This window comes from Lethenteron reissneri, unplaced genomic scaffold (assembly GCF_015708825.2).
Source record: "Lethenteron reissneri isolate LAM-NWPU_2019-01 unplaced genomic scaffold, ASM1570882v1 scaffold_115, whole genome shotgun sequence".
NCBI classification, from domain to species: domain Eukaryota; kingdom Metazoa; phylum Chordata; class Hyperoartia; order Petromyzontiformes; family Petromyzontidae; genus Lethenteron; species Lethenteron reissneri.
Window position 1 is genome coordinate 27,128 of NW_026890838.1, and position 16,564 is coordinate 43,691.

General features: G+C 44.9%; 1 pseudogene; it reads right to left on the reverse strand.

Annotated features, from left to right (window-relative positions):
• Positions 1-3,962: 3,962 nt before the first annotated feature.
• The window catches only part of LOC133361577 (zinc finger protein 91-like), a 31,253-nt pseudogene continuing 18,651 nt past the window's right edge, over positions 3,963-16,564 (reverse strand).

The following is a 16,564-nucleotide window of genomic DNA, read 5'->3' on the forward strand; positions in this document are numbered from 1 at the left end:
TAACCAGGCGAGTATCTCAATAAGAGGCAGAACTCGAACAAATGCGCACTGGGAGGGTAAGGGGGAGTGGGCAAGGGGCGTCTTATGGAGCCACCACCCTTCCCCGTGCGTGCTATCTATGCGACCAATGGGGGCATCTCGTGAGAGACTGTCACCAGATCGTCCGTGCGAGAGAAGCACCAGGGTTAAACACCAAGGCCTCCTCTTCTTGGTTCTTTCGGTAAACTCACGTAGAAGGGAAGTAATAAAATAATAAAAATAAAACATAATAAAATAATTCTCACGACGTTTCGGCCACAACGCAAGCAGCCGTCCTCAGGTGAAGAACATGTCTGTCGATAAGACAGAGTCTAAATGACACGTCTTAGGCTTGGAGTGTCTATTTAAGCTGTGAAGGAGGAGGAAGAGAGCCTTGACAAAAGAATTTGCATTTGAAGAGGAATTTAGCATATTTATGGGAAATTCAGGAATGCGAAGTGCTAATTGTGAAATGCGTGGGAGGTGTGCGGGGGGTTTTCAAAGTCATATTATGCCCATGCATTATGCAGGATTAACAGCATCAAAGGGAGGGGGCAGGGGCAGCACCAACAAAGGGAAGGAATGTGAATAGTATGCAGCTGCAGCAACCAAACAACCACGTAAAAAACTAAAGTATAAACTTCATAGTATCATCAGTATACTAAATATACTCTCTAATAAGCTGAGCTACTAACAGTAAGTAATACATTACAATTCTATGTCGCAAAAAATATAATATGCTTCCAGCTAAACTTTTTTCCTTACATCAAACAGGTCTAACCCGTACTATATGGTGCCATAGACAAACCCAACATTAAATTATATACTGTATTACCCCCCGCCCACCTCCCACGCATTTCACAATTAGCACTATTCGCATTCCTGCATTTCCCATAAATATGCTAAATTCCTCTTCAAATGCAAATTCTTTTGTCAAGGCTCTCTTCCTCCTCCCTCACAGCTTAAATAGACACTCCAAGCCTAAGACGTGTCATTTAGACTCTGTCTTATCGACAGACATGTTCTTCACCTGAGGACGGCTGCTTGCGTTGTGGCCGAAACGTCGTGAGAATTATTTTATTATGTTTTATTTTTATTATTTTATTACTTCCCTTCTACGTGACTTTACCGAAAGAACCAAGAAGATGAATCCCTGCAGTCACGAAAGCTTTAAATCGAAACCAAGGCCTCCCTAAAGAGGTTGACCACGGAGGGGTGCAATTGACGTGGCCCCAACACAAATAAACTGACGTGATAATGGTGAGCGAATGACCCCCACGCAGATGCCGACAACAACACCCCAGAATGCGGCGACTGCGGGTGACTGGCTGTGGGAGCTGGTGGCAGGAATAATGGGGGCCACGTCGCTCGTGGAAGGGCAGGTGAACAGGCGGCGTACCCAGATTCTGCTGGACACGGGGGCAGTAACGTCACTCGTGAGTGCAACACACGGCAGCGTGGTCGGGGTTGACGTGGGCCGCCTACAGGCCCCGGATCGTGCGCTGCACACTGCAAGTGGAAGTGGGATGGGACTGCTGGAAAGGGTCACCCTTAAGGGTCGCCTCGGACACCAGGTGTGTAACCAGGAGTTATACGTGTCGAGCGTGTTATGCCACGAGTGTATTGCAGGTACCGACCTCCTGGGAAAGTTGGGGCTCAGCGTGCAGCCACCGTGGAGGGAAGCGGGGAGCGGATTCCTTTCTTGGGACAAGAGCCGGGTTGCCCTCGCTTCAAGCCCGTGGCCGCTATCCTGGCGTCGGCCGTCACCGTCGGCATTGGTGTTCCACTGGGTTTTCCGTTTTTCTTCCAAACCTAAACTCAAGATATATTTGGTGGTGGTCAAACAGTCGAATGCAGGACCCTCCTGAAACATAATCTTTAACTGCTAAATGAGAAATTAAATTGAAAAACCCTCAAACACAGTACAATATTTTTTATTTTACCAGGTGAGGCCATCTGAGCTGCATAGCTCTTTTTCAGAATCGACCTGGACACAAATGATAGCTCAACTTAGTGGGTTATAATATGGAAATGTATTGCAGCAAAATTCTCAAAACGCATGTTTCTAAATGTGGAGAAAAATCAATGCCACTACAGGGAGAGAAATAAAAATATAAAAAATGTAAACTGCAATTATAAATGCGTCAGGGTTGGAATCGAACCCACGCACGCAGAGCACGCTCAAGGAGTACACTAACACAAATGAGTACACTCGCTCACTCGGATTATTTTTTCTCTGGGTCCTTCGATTTTCCCCTCCACATTTAGTAACATGCATTTAGATTATTTGGCTGCTACAATCTTCCACGTGAAAAGCCATTTCGTTGAGCTATCATCTATGGCCAGGTGGCTTCTGACAAAAGATCTAACAGCTCTGTGAGCCTTGATTGGTAATATAAAAATAGTTGACACCATTGGAATCTCATTTGCCATAAAAAAATATAATTGTATTTTTTTACCCTTTTATCTGGCAACAAAACTGACTCGTTTTTTTACGAGGAATCATGTTTGCATAGACCACAATACCTGCAGTGATAATGCAAACAAAAAACATAATTCTGATAATGTATGCACTGTCCTTAAAGTAGATTGGTCCACACCCGAGACAGCTTTCCTTAGAGCCTAGTCTCACATGGTGTTGGACCAGATGACGCCAAAAGGCGCACAACTCAAAGACAATGCACCATCAGAGAGAGAGAGAGAGACTAGGCTCTAAGGAACGCTGTCTCGGGTGTGGACCAATCAACTTCAAGGACAGTGCATACATTATCAGAGTTATGTTTTTTTTCATTATGACTGCAGGTATTGTGGTCTATACAAACATGACTCCTCGTAAAGAAGGTGTCAGTTTTGTTGCCAGATAAAAGGGTAAAAAAACTATTATCATAAAAATAGTTGTTCATCGGTCTAAAGGGTGCATCAGCAAAACCAACTCGGCAGAACGCTCCCGAATTAGAGTGCTGAGACTCATTGTGGCCATGTACTCGAGTGTGCACCATGGTGGCTGGGAGATGTTTACTGCCTCTCATGGATTACAGGAGGTGGTGGGTTCGATCCCGACCCCTCCTGTATATTTGAAGTTTGCGTGTCTCTCTCTCTCCCCGTGGTCGCGTGGATTTTCCTCCGGATCCTCAGGGTTTTCCCCTCCACATTTAGAGTTAACATCACCACGCGTTTAGAGTATTTGACCGACAAACATTCCACACGTTGATAAGCCACTTTGTTCTGGGCTGGTCGCTTCTGAAAACAAGAGCGGTATAGCAGCTGAAGTGGGCTTGCCCTTGGTAAGATATAAAAATAACTGTAGAAATAATTAAAAGAAACAAAGTTTCAAAGTAGTGAGCCAGATGAAGACAAATTAAACTTGAGCAGAGAATTAAAGCAAATGCAATCAGGCGAGGGCAGGAGGCAAGGCCCCGCGTTGTAATGTTCCAACCTGGACATGGATTCCATACTCGCTGCTACTCAATTAATATCCCTACGAGAGAGAGGGAGCGAGGCTCTACCTGGTAAAAGGGAGAGTTTGAGGCCTAGTTCTAGGCTTTAGGCCTAGCTGTAGGCTTTAGGCCGCTGTGAGTTAATTTTAAACTATCTCAGAGAATTATAAGGGAATGTTACACTTGTTTAGCCAGGAAAGCCTCACTGAGTCTAAAGGTTTTTGTAGGGTCCTGCCAAGTGTTTGCAGTAGGGGGCGATGTTGCTACACGTAATCGGACATTGGACGGACGGACGATATAATCTATTGTAGGCTGGTTCACTTCGTTCCTACCAGTATAATCCCTTAACTATAACCAGTCATCGATAAGCATATTATTTTTAACTGCGACGAATCCAATTTATTTATACGGCCATTGTGAGCTTCTCAAACTACATAATTATTGAAGATGCTATGTGATGTGTAATAAACCCCATTAAGACGACGTCGTGAATTGAGCATTCTTTATTCAGTTTCGTTCACAGCTTCCACCACATTCGTTCCTCCAGTTCCCTTGCTCCTTCACGCTGTTGGCTGACAGCGTGAGAGATTCCCGCGGCCTGCCACATGGCAGGCTCCAGACCGCGGCACCAGCCACGTGGCTTCTCCGCCCCTTTTAATCCCTGGCCCACGTGATGCCCCGCAGCCAATCCTCAGCCACACCCCTGGAACTTTCCCGAAGCTAATGTACGGCTCCAGGGCCACACCCCTAACTCGACTCCCCATTGGTTGCGGGCTGAAGCCAGCAGAGCCAATCATCATCATCCAGGTGTAACCTCACATTAAAAATGTAATGCATTGGGCCAGAGTGAATTTCTGTCACAAGCCGAGTTGAACAGGAAATGGTTCCAACTCCTGGTCACGCAGCTTTAGATGGGCCTGCCCAAAATCATAAAAATCCTCAACGAATGTGAGCAGAGGCAGAGACATCGAAATCAAGGAACCCAAAGCACCAAGCCTATTTAGGGTACCATAGGCCTGCTGTACTCGATCGACAGAAAATACAGCCGCCCCTTGAATATCGTAGGTTACGTTCTTGGAAAATGCCACGCGACAGCTAAAAACGCGATATTCAATACTTAACCCTTACCCAAGTAATGGCGTTAGGTAAACGTCAACTAAAATTTACATCACAATTGAAATACGTACTGTATTCCAAATCAACTAAAAATTAAACTATTGAAATAAACATTGGGAAACCGTGTCTCATGCTTTTGGTTACAGGCCTACCCAACACTTATGGTCACACATGCTGTCTGCTTCTACTCGACCTTGTCCGAAAAGTCCTCCCAAAACTCCACATCCACAAATGGATGTGATTTGTCTCGGGCTCCATTAGTGACCTGGAAGTCAAACCCTAGAGCCTTCACAGGTCACCTTCACGAATGGTGACGTTTCCCAGCTGCCCTCTTTATTGGGTCCTTGCATCACAAACGATGGGCTTATGGAACTTCAAATTTCACACGTCAATCTCAGACTCTGCTCCTTGTAGACCTCCTTACACGTGTTTCAGTTTCAAGACAATTCAAAAGGCCTTCCAATTGTACATTAAGTGGTTTTTAATGTGTGTTCCCTGGCAGTTGTGAAGATTTGATTACTGTGTAAATGCATTCCAAGACAGTGCAGTCGTTAGATTCCGTGGAGACGAGTTCTGCTCTTGGTGACATCACAAGCCAGAGAGAGGGGGAGGCCCTGACGTAACCCACTCGTTAATTTGAGGTGACGTCTTCAGAAGGAGCGTCTACATATTTAGGTAAACATGTGGTAAACAAGGTGGGATATCAATGCAGACAGATATATCTAAAGTTTTATTTAAATAGAATTTAAAATTCAATAAAACCTAGGCTAGAATACAAATCTGTAACAAAAATCCACGATGCCTTCAAATGTGCTCTTTAAAGTACCTCCTTGAGAAAAGACAGATCGGCAGACATCTTTCATTCAACGTTCTCTACACGAAACAAAGGAATGTTTTACACAAACTATAAATACCACGGCCTTTTAGGAATGCATGTGTAATGGGTTCCGGAGACACTTGTAGAGGTATCTTCTTTATTACAATACAACACTCCAACAGTCCTGATACTCTGTTACAGCCTAGATACACTACTCTGGCTACGCTCTGGGGTCCTCCGGCTGCAATTACCCTAGGGGAGGCTAATTGACCCAACCCAGCCAAGGTGCGGGTCTGGACTCTGGCTTCCTCGGAACTCGCCCTTACAAGGACGTAAAGCCGGGAGTCCCAGAGTCCCACCACTGGCCCTCACAACGTCCCGGCCCATACAAGGACAAGCGGGACGAGGGGGTCCAGGGTACTAAGCTGGCTGATCTTGGGTCTTGAGCTGCAACTGGCCCCGATCGGCCAGGGAGCTGCCCTTTTATGCCTCGTCCCCAACGAACGAGGGGTGGGGTTGTGTGCGCCCCCAGATATCCCACAGAGCACGCACAGCCCCCCCCGTTGGTGGCGCCAAAGGGCTCAACTGTTTGGGGTGCCTGGGATCCTAGGGCCTCGCGCCGAGGGCTTATCTGCCTAGGATCCTAGAGCCCCCAGCAGCCCCCTCTTTCTTATGGCACTACATATGTGTTCAGTACAAGCCACCTGTGGACTGGTTTTGGTGTACAATGTCTCAACAGTCCGGCTTGCTTCAACTGATGTTCATCGGCAAGGTCCATTTCAAGTCTCAGTTCGACAAAATGTATACGTAACACAAAATGATAATTAGTGTTCTTGTGGAGAATGTATCTCCTATACGTAACTTATAAGTGGCATACCTTAACTGATGAATGATCCGACTATGCTCCCGATTTCAAAGACAATGAGTTGCCCCAGTCAGATGCGTCCTGATTCACAAAAATACCCTTTGACTCGTATCACAAAAATAACACCTCTCACGTGAGTTTTTGTACAGGTTACCACCAAAACAGATACTTTGTCCTGACAGCACATATTCCATGTTTGACATTAATACACAAAATGTTGTATGTACGTACAAAATCAGACGGGTATTCTTTCAATTATGATTCAAAATAATCAAAGGGCACATTGGCAACATTTTATTACTATACTGAAATGTACTGCGTCACGTTGCAACGTATTTACAAGTTGATCTCTGCCGAGATGAGGCCTATATGTGCAGCACTCTCAGAGGGAAGCCAAGTAGTAGTACATTCTCTATTTATTGCAGAGGTTCAAGGTTCAAATCCGACTGGCATATCAATCATCTCCCCCGACTTACAAACTCATATCCACGTGGCACACAGGGGCAGATGCCCATAATGGGCACCCATCGAGTGTCTAAGATGAGATATGATACAAAACACTTGAGTCACTCCTGGTTAGAGATCGCCCCAACCCACAGGTTCACAAATACTGGCCACGCTTACACTGCAGTTTGAACCTAGAAATGGAGTGTTCAACTTCACATTATATTCATTAGAAATGCCTGTGACAAAGGTGCATCCATTGGAGCTTAATTGTCTGAAGCTTGCACATCTACCTGGTCTCCATTTGACTTTGTATTGTGTAAGAAGTCCACCCACACCTCCACATCCACAAACTCATGGGAGTTGCCTCGCTCTGCCTCACAGTCAGAATTTAGTTCCTGTTTCACACTGCCTCCATCTATGTGAAGGTCCGATTTTGGAGTTGAATAATCTTCAAATTTAACCTTCACTTCTACGCTCTTCACTGTTACTTCTTCACATTTCACTTTCGCCTCTTCATATTTCACCTTGATACCTTTCAAAGTGTCCAGGCTGGGATTGTCTTCTGGTTCTTGTTTCATGAACAATGGGGTCATTGCAGCACTTTGACTTTCACAAGCTGATTTCAGATTACACTTCTTGTGGATTTTCTGATGCTTGTGTGTTCTCTGGTGTTTTTTAAGATTTGATGAATGTGCAAACGCTTTCCCACAAACACTGCACTTGAAGAGTTTCTCTCCTGTGTGTTCTCTGGTGTTGTTTAAGAGTAGATGAATCTAAAAATGTCTTCCCACACACACTGCACTTGAAGGGTGTATCTCCTGTGTGTGTTCTCTGGTGTCGTCGAAGAGCAGATGAATCTGAAAACGCCTTCTCACACACACTGCACTTGAAGGGTTTATCTCCTGTGTGTGTTCTCTGGTGTCGTCGAAGAGCAGATGAATCTGAAAACGCCTTCTCACACACACTGCACTTGAAGGGTTTATCTCCTGTGTGTATTCTCTGGTGGGTCTGAAGAGTTGATGACTTTGCAAACGCCTTCCCACACAGAGTGCACTTAAAAGGTTTCTCTCCTGTGTGTGTTTTCTGGTGGGTCTTAAGATTTGATGACATTGCAAACACCTTCCCACACAAAGTGCACTTAAAAGGTTTCTCTCCTGTGTGTGTTCTCTGTTGTTGTTTAAGAGTAGATGAATAAAAAAATGCCTTCCCACACACACTGCACTTGAAGGGGTTATCTCCTGTGTGTGTTCTCTGGTGGGTCTGAAGATATCACGACCTTGAAAATGCCTTCTCACACACAGTGCACTTGAAGGGTTTCTCTCCTGTGTGTGTTCTCTGGTGTCTTTGAAGATGTGATGACTGTGCAAACACCTTCCCACACACAATGCACTTGAAATGTTTCTCTCCTGTGTGTGTTCTCTGGTGTCTTTGAAGATGTGGTGACTGTGCAAACGCCTTCTCACACACAGTGCACTTGAAAGGTTTCTTTCCTGTGTGTGTTCTCTGGTGTTGTTTAAGAGTAGATGAATAAAAAAATGCCTTCCCACACACACTGCACTTGAAGGGCTTATCTCCTGTGTGTGTTCTCTGGTGGGTCTTAAGATTTGATGACTGTGCAAACGCCTTCTCACACACAGTGCACTTAAAAGGTTTCTCTCCTGTGTGTGTTCTCTGGTGGATCTTAAGATTTGATGACAATGCAAACGCCTTCCCACACAGAGTGCACTTAAAAGATTTCTCTCTTGTGTCTGTTCTCTGGTGTGATTTAAGAATGGATGACCGTGCAAACACCTTTTTACACACACTGCACTTAAAAGGTTTCTCTCCTGTGTGTTCTCTGGTGGGTCTGAAGAGTTGATGACTGTGCAAACGCCTTCCCACACACAGTGCACTTGAAGGGTTTCTCTCCTGTGTGTGTTCTCTGGTGCTGTGTCAAGTTTCCAGTACGATCCATGCTGTTTGCATTCTGGTCGCATTGTTTCCTTCTTGTACCGAGCTGCGCTGAGTGCCTTTGCTCCATCAGACCAACTCTGCAGAGCGAGCATCAGCTGCAGACAGAAAAACATATCCACACCATCTCCGTGAGTATTGAGGCACAGAGGAATGCATATATACAGTCACACATGACTTACACATCTATACATATTCATATTTTCATGAAATAGTGAAAGAGATTCCCTAATTCATCACACGGGCTGCTAAGGCACACAATGAGAGGGCAAATGGTCATAAATATGACTCGACACCCAAGTGTCTTCAAAATGAATATTTACCAAAAACTCCAAGCACACAACTTCGGTTGTCTAGCTATGACAGGAATATTTATTTAAGAAAAATTAGCTAACATAGCAAAGGCTATTGATACTATTTGTATTATGCAGAAATGCATAAATTAATGTTCATTTGCAACTTAAAGGTCTGAAGCCAGGCTCAGATGAGCTTGAATGCGAGGATGAACAGATCTAACTTAAGCTGCATATGTGCATTGTTAATTTCCTGACTGTTTCCATTCTTATAAAATCTTGTTCTGTACCTGTTAAATTCCATGACGAAATGGGGCCTTGCATATGTTCTACAAAAAGATCACCTCCCTGGGAAAGTCTTGACTTAAAACTTTTGTGATAGCGGGAATTCATATTCTTTGGTTATTTCGGTAAAGTCACGTAGATATAAAATAATAATACAAATAAAGTGAATAGAAGAAAAAAAACGACTAATGTAGACTGTAGCCTGGTTCTTAACCTCGGTGAGCATACTGGCAGTCTATAATGTAGAATGTAGCCTGGTTCTTAACCTCGGTGAGTGTATTGGCAGTCTATAATGTAGACTATTGCCTGTTTTATTGACAAGACCTTTGCAATGGACTAGACCTTGGCGATGGACACTCACAGCTTTGTATGTAAAAAAGTCCAGGCAGCTTCCACATAGTGTTACAGAGCCTAATGAAAAAATGCTGCTAGACTAATTTGAAGTGACACTTTGGATGCCAAATAAGGTCATGAACACATTGACCTGGTATAGGCGCTCCTCCACCACGTGTAGAACGACCTGATTATTCATGGAGAGCTGAGCAGGTGCAGTGTTGTATGACATTAAATTCCCAGGGAGGTATTCTTTGGGTCTTTCGGTAAAGTCACGTCACTTAACCGAAAGACCCAAATAATATGAATTCCTGCAGTTACGAAAGCTTTAGGTCAAGATTTTCCCAGGGAGGTGATCTTTTGTAGAACATATGCAAGGCCCCATTTCGTCATGGAATTCTCCAGGTACAGAACACGATTCTCCAACTCAATATCATTGAGTAGCCATGACCAGATCATCAACATGCGTAACATGGTTGACCAGCAGGGGACAATCCTTTGACTATAACCAGGCATCGATTAGCGTATCATTGTTACTGTATGAAATGCATTTTTTATAAGGCCATTGCGAGCTTCTCAAAACACAATTATTTGAAAATGCTACGTAATGTAATGCATGGGGCCAGAGGGAATTTCAGCCACAAGCCAAATTGAACAGGAAAGGGATCCGACTCCTGGTCACGCAGCTTTAGATGGGCCATCCAAAAATCATAAAAATCCTCAACGAATGTGAGCAGAGGCGGAGATATCGAAAACAAAAAACAATCCAAAACCCCAAGCCTCTTTATGGTATTATAGGCCGTAATTACACCAAGAAAGCAGAAATCTAGTTTCTGCTGAAATCCGTACTCCTGTGCTATAGCTGATGGACAGAAAATACAGCAGCCTCTTGAATAGCGCGGAGGTTACATTCTTGAAAAGTGCCGTGCGAAAGCTAAAATGCCGATGTCCAATACTAAAGCCTTACCTAAATAATGGGGTGAGGTTAACGGCAACTAAAATATACATCACAATTTAAATAAGTACTGTACTGTATTCCCAATAAACTAAATTACTGAAATAAATGTGGAGAAACCGTATACAAAACATTCCAAGATGAGTATAAATGTATATAAATGAAGCACTCTGTGTGTTTTTTTGAGAACCAAATTGCGCCAACAATTTGAAACATACACACATCAAAAATTCCATGCGTACTCAAGGGAAAGTTATTATGTTTTTCACACAATTTTTAGCTTACCTGTTCACCTTCAACACCTGTAACACCTGTATACTCCAACACCCCGCTGCTGCTATATTTTTCTCATTTACCACATTATCCTTACATATTATCAGGCCTGCATTTTTGCCACAAAATTCATTAACTTCCGGCTCCTTACTGTCCTTTCTACACACGCACGGCTCACCTCTAATATACTGCAATATTTTATCATGGGACCTTTGCCAGTACCAAAATATGAGAATAGGTTTTCCCCATTTTTCTGGCAACGAAACAGGTGTTAAGATGTTAAAACACCAAACTGAAACCTTTTACAAGGAATCATGTGTGCATTAACCACAATACTTGTGGTCAGAATGCAAACAAAAACACTCTGATAGAAAATGCATGGTCTGCTGCTGAGGCAGACTGTTGTAAAAGGTTTGAAATGGGTGTAGCCCAAGGGTCATAAAGAAGTGGCCGGGGGCTAGTGATGTTAATGTAATAAATTAGCATGTTAATGTGAAATCGAATAGTGGTGCAATCCAAAGCGGCCTCCCTACAAGACAGAGAAGGAGCGAGGCTCTAACTGGGTAAACAACAACTACCACCACGACAACAATAACCACGATGTGAACTTCTCACTTCAGATCTCAGTGAGCGCACACGAAAATAAATCACGCTTGCGAACACAGAGCGCACGCCCGGGATACACTGCCGAGATCATCGATGACCTCGCCACCGAGAAAGTTCAGCAGTATCTGACAAGCACAACGGGGTGGCAGCCAGATGCGAACTGCCCATACCCCCCATCTAACACCGTTGCCGAGCACGCGCACGTGTGCGTGTGAGAGATTTGCTCGCGAGCGTGCGGAATTCCGACGGCTGGAACGGGATAGCACCATTGCAAGTCTTCTTCCAGAGGAGGAGGTGAGGGGGGGGACGAGGGAGCCTCCGGGATCCCGTGAGACAACCCCAGGATGGGTGGCAGGGATACAGACCGGCATAGGAGATATCACAGGCCATGAGACCCAAGTACGCGAGGAGGTAACCCAAGTATGCGGGAAGGTAACCCAAGTACACCTGAATGTGACCAAGCTGCAGTCCACAGCGGAGATAGTCCAGTCCGAGGTGGGAGGGCTACGCTCCATGGTCGGGGGGCTAACCAGGCGAGTATCTCAATAAGAGGCAGAACTCGAACAAATGCGCACTGGGAGGGTAAGGGGGAGTGGGCAAGGGGCGTCTTATGGAGCCACCACCCTTCCCCGTGCGTGCTATCTATGCGACCAATGGGGGCATCTCGTGAGAGACTGTCACCAGATCGCCCGTGCGAGAGAAGCACCAGGGTTAAACACCAAGGCCTCCTCTTCTTGGTTCTTTCGGTAAAGTCACGTAGAAGGGAAGTAATAAAATAATAAAAATAAAACATAATAAAATAATTCTCACGACGTTTCGGCCACAACGCAAGCAGCCGTCCTCAGGTGAAGAACATGTCTGTCGATAAGACAGAGTCTAAATGACACGTCTTAGGCTTGGAGTGTCTATTTAAGCTGTGAAGGAGGAGGAAGAGAGCCTTGACAAAAGAATTTGCATTTGAAGAGGAATTTAGCATATTTATGGGAAATTCAGGAATGCGAAGTGCTAATTGTGAAATGCGTGGGAGGTGTGCGGGGGGTTTTCAAAGTCATATTATGCCCATGCATTATGCAGGATTAACAGCATCAAAGGGAGGGGGCAGGGGCAGCACCAACAAAGGGAAGGAATGTGAATAGTATGCAGCTGCAGCAACCAAACAACCACGTAAAAAACTAAAGTATAAACTTCATAGTATCATCAGTATACTAAATATACTCTCTAATAAGCTGAGCTACTAACAGTAAGTAATACATTACAATTCGATGTCGCAAAAAATATAATATGCTTCCAGCTAAACTTTTTTCCTTACATCAAACAGGTCTAACCCGTACTATATGGTGCCATAGACAAACCCAACATTAAATTATATACTGTATTACCCCCCGCCCACCTCCCACGCATTTCACAATTAGCACTATTCGCATTCCTGCATTTCCCATAAATATGCTAAATTCCTCTTCAAATGCAAATTCTTTTGTCAAGGCTCTCTTCCTCCTCCCTCACAGCTTAAATAGACACTCCAAGCCTAAGACGTGTCATTTAGACTCTGTCTTATCGACAGACATGTTCTTCACCTGAGGACGGCTGCTTGCGTTGTGGCCGAAACGTCGTGAGAATTATTTTATTATGTTTTATTTTTATTATTTTATTACTTCCCTTCTACGTGACTTTACCGAAAGAACCAAGAAGATGAATCCCTGCAGTCACGAAAGCTTTAAATCGAAACCAAGGCCTCCCGAAAGAGGTTGACCACGGAGGGGTGCAATTGACGTGGCCCCAACACAAATAAACTGACGTGATAATGGTGAGCGAATGACCCCCACGCAGATGCCGACAACAACACCCCAGAATGCGGCGACTGCGGGTGACTGGCTGTGGGAGCTGGTGGCAGGAATAATGGGGGCCACGTCGCTCGTGGAAGGGCAGGTGAACAGGCGGCGTACCCAGATTCTGCTGGACACGGGGGCAGTAACGTCACTCGTGAGTGCAACACACGGCAGCGTGGTCGGGGTTGACGTGGGCCGCCTACAGGCCCCGGATCGTGCGCTGCACACTGCAAGTGGAAGTGGGATGGGACTGCTGGGGAGGGTCACCCTTAAGGGTCGCCTCGGACACCAGGTGTGTAACCAGGAGTTATACGTGTCGAGCGTGTTATGCCACGAGTGTATTGCAGGTACCGACCTCCTGGGAAAGTTGGGGCTCAGCGTGCAGCCACCGTGGAGGGAAGCGGGGAGCGGATTCCTTTCTTGGGACAAGAGCCGGGTTGCCCTCGCTTCAAGCCCGTGGCCGCTATCCTGGCGTCGGCCGTCACCGTCGGCATTGGTGTTCCACTGGGTTTTCCGTTTTTCTTCCAAACCTAAACTCAAGATATATTTGGTGGTGGTCAAACAGTCGAATGCAGGACCCTCCTGAAACATAATCTTTAACTGCTAAATGAGAAATTAAATTGAAAAACCCTCAAACACAGTACAATATTTTTTATTTTACCAGGTGAGGCCATCTGAGCTGCATAGCTCTTTTTCAGAATCGACCTGGACACAAATGATAGCTCAACTTAGTGGGTTATAATATGGAAATGTATTGCAGCAAAATTCTCAAAACGCATGTTTCTAAATGTGGAGAAAAATCAATGCCACTACAGGGAGAGAAATAAAAATTTAAAAAATGTAAACTCCAATTATAAATGCGTCAGGGTTGGAATCGAACCCACGCACGCAGAGCACGCTCAAGGAGTACACTAACACAAATGAGTACACTCGCTCACTCGGATTATTTTTTCTCTGGGTCCTTCGATTTTCCCCTCCACATTTAGTAACATGCATTTAGATTATTTGGCTGCTACAATCTTCCACGTGAAAAGCCATTTCGTTGAGCTATCATCTATGGCCAGGTGGCTTCTGACAAAAGATCTAACAGCTCTGTGAGCCTTGATTGGTAATATAAAAATAGTTGACACCATTGGAATCTCATTTGCCATAAAAAAATATAATTGTATTTTTTTACCCTTTTATCTGGCAACAAAACTGACTCGTTTTTTTACGAGGAATCATGTTTGCATAGACCACAATACCTGCAGTGATAATGCAAACAAAAAACATAACTCTGATAATGTATGCACTGTCCTTAAAGTAGATTGGTCCACACCCGAGACAGCTTTCCTTAGAGCCTAGTCTCACATGGTGTTGGACCAGATGACGCCAAAAGGCGCACAACTCAAAGACAATGCACCATCAGAGAGAGAGAGAGAGACTAGGCTCTAAGGAACGCTGTCTCGGGTGTGGACCAATCAACTTCAAGGACAGTGCATACATTATCAGAGTTATGTTTTTTTTCATTATGACTGCAGGTATTGTGGTCTATACAAACATGACTCCTCGTAAAGAAGGTGTCAGTTTTGTTGCCAGATAAAAGGGTAAAAAAACTATTATCATAAAAATAGTTGTTCATCGGTCTAAAGGGTGCATCAGCAAAACCAACTCGGCAGAACGCTCCCGAATTAGAGTGCTGAGACTCATTGTGGCCATGTACTCGAGTGTGCACCATGGTGGCTGGGAGATGTTTACTGCCTCTCATGGATTACAGGAGGTGGTGGGTTCGATCCCGACCCCTCCTGTATATTTGAAGTTTGCGTGTCTCTCTCTCTCCCCGTGGTCGCGTGGATTTTCCTCCGGATCCTCAGGGTTTTCCCCTCCACATTTAGAGTTAACATCACCACGCGTTTAGAGTATTTGACCGACAAACATTCCACACGTTGATAAGCCACTTTGTTCTGGGCTGGTCGCTTCTGAAAACAAGAGCGGTATAGCAGCTGAAGTGGGCTTGCCCTTGGTAAGATATAAAAATAACTGTAGAAATAATTAAAAGAAACAAAGTTTCAAAGTAGTGAGCCAGATGAAGACAAATTAAACTTGAGCAGAGAATTAAAGCAAATGCAATCAGGCGAGGGCAGGAGGCAAGGCCCCGCGTTGTAATGTTCCAACCTGGACATGGATTCCATACTCGCTGCTACTCAATTGATATCCCTACGAGAGAGAGGGAGCGAGGCTCTACCTGGTAAAAGGGAGAGTTTGAGGCCTAGTTCTAGGCTTTAGGCCTAGCTGTAGGCTTTAGGCCGCTGTGAGTTAATTTTAAACTATCTCAGAGAATTATAAGGGAATGTTACACTTGTTTAGCCAGGAAAGCCTCACTGAGTCTAAAGGTTTTTGTAGGGTCCTGCCAAGTGTTTGCAGTAGGGGGCGATGTTGCTACACGTAATCGGACATCGGACGGATGGACGATATAATCTATTGTAGGCTGGTTCACTTCGTTCCTACCAGTATAATCCCTTAACTATAACCAGTCATCGATAAGCGTATTATTTTTAACTGCGACGAATCCAATTTATTTATACGGCCATTGTGAGCTTCTCAAACTACATAATTATTGAAGATGCTATGTGATGTGTAATAAACCCCATTAAGACGACGTCGTGAATTGAGCATTCTTTATTCAGTTTCGTTCACAGCTTCCACCACATTCGTTCCTCCAGTTCCCTTGCTCCTTCACGCTGTTGGCTGACAGCGTGAGAGATTCCCGCGGCCTGCCACATGGCAGGCTCCAGACCGCGGCACCAGCCACGTGGCTTCTCCGCCCCTTTTAATCCCTGGCCCACGTGATGCCCCGCAGCCAATCCTCAGCCACACCCCTGGAACTTTCCCGAAGCTAATGTACGGCTCCAGGGCCACACCCCTAACTCGACTCCCCATTGGTTGCGGGCTGAAGCCAGCAGAGCCAATCATCATCATCCAGGTGTAACCTCACATTAAAAATGTAATGCATTGGGCCAGAGTGAATTTCTGTCACAAGCCGAGTTGAACAGGAAATGGTTCCAACTCCTGGTCACGCAGCTTTAGATGGGCCTGCCCAAAATCATAAAAATCCTCAACGAATGTGAGCAGAGGCAGAGACATCGAAATCAAGGAACCCAAAGCACCAAGCCTATTTAGGGTACCATAGGCCTGCTGTACTCGATCGACAGAAAATACAGCCGCCCCTTGAATATCGTAGGTTACGTTCTTGGAAAATGCCACGCGACAGCTAAAAACGCGATATTCAATACTTAACCCTTACCCAAGTAATGGCGTTAGGTAAACGTCAACTAAAATTTACATCACAATTGAAATACGTACT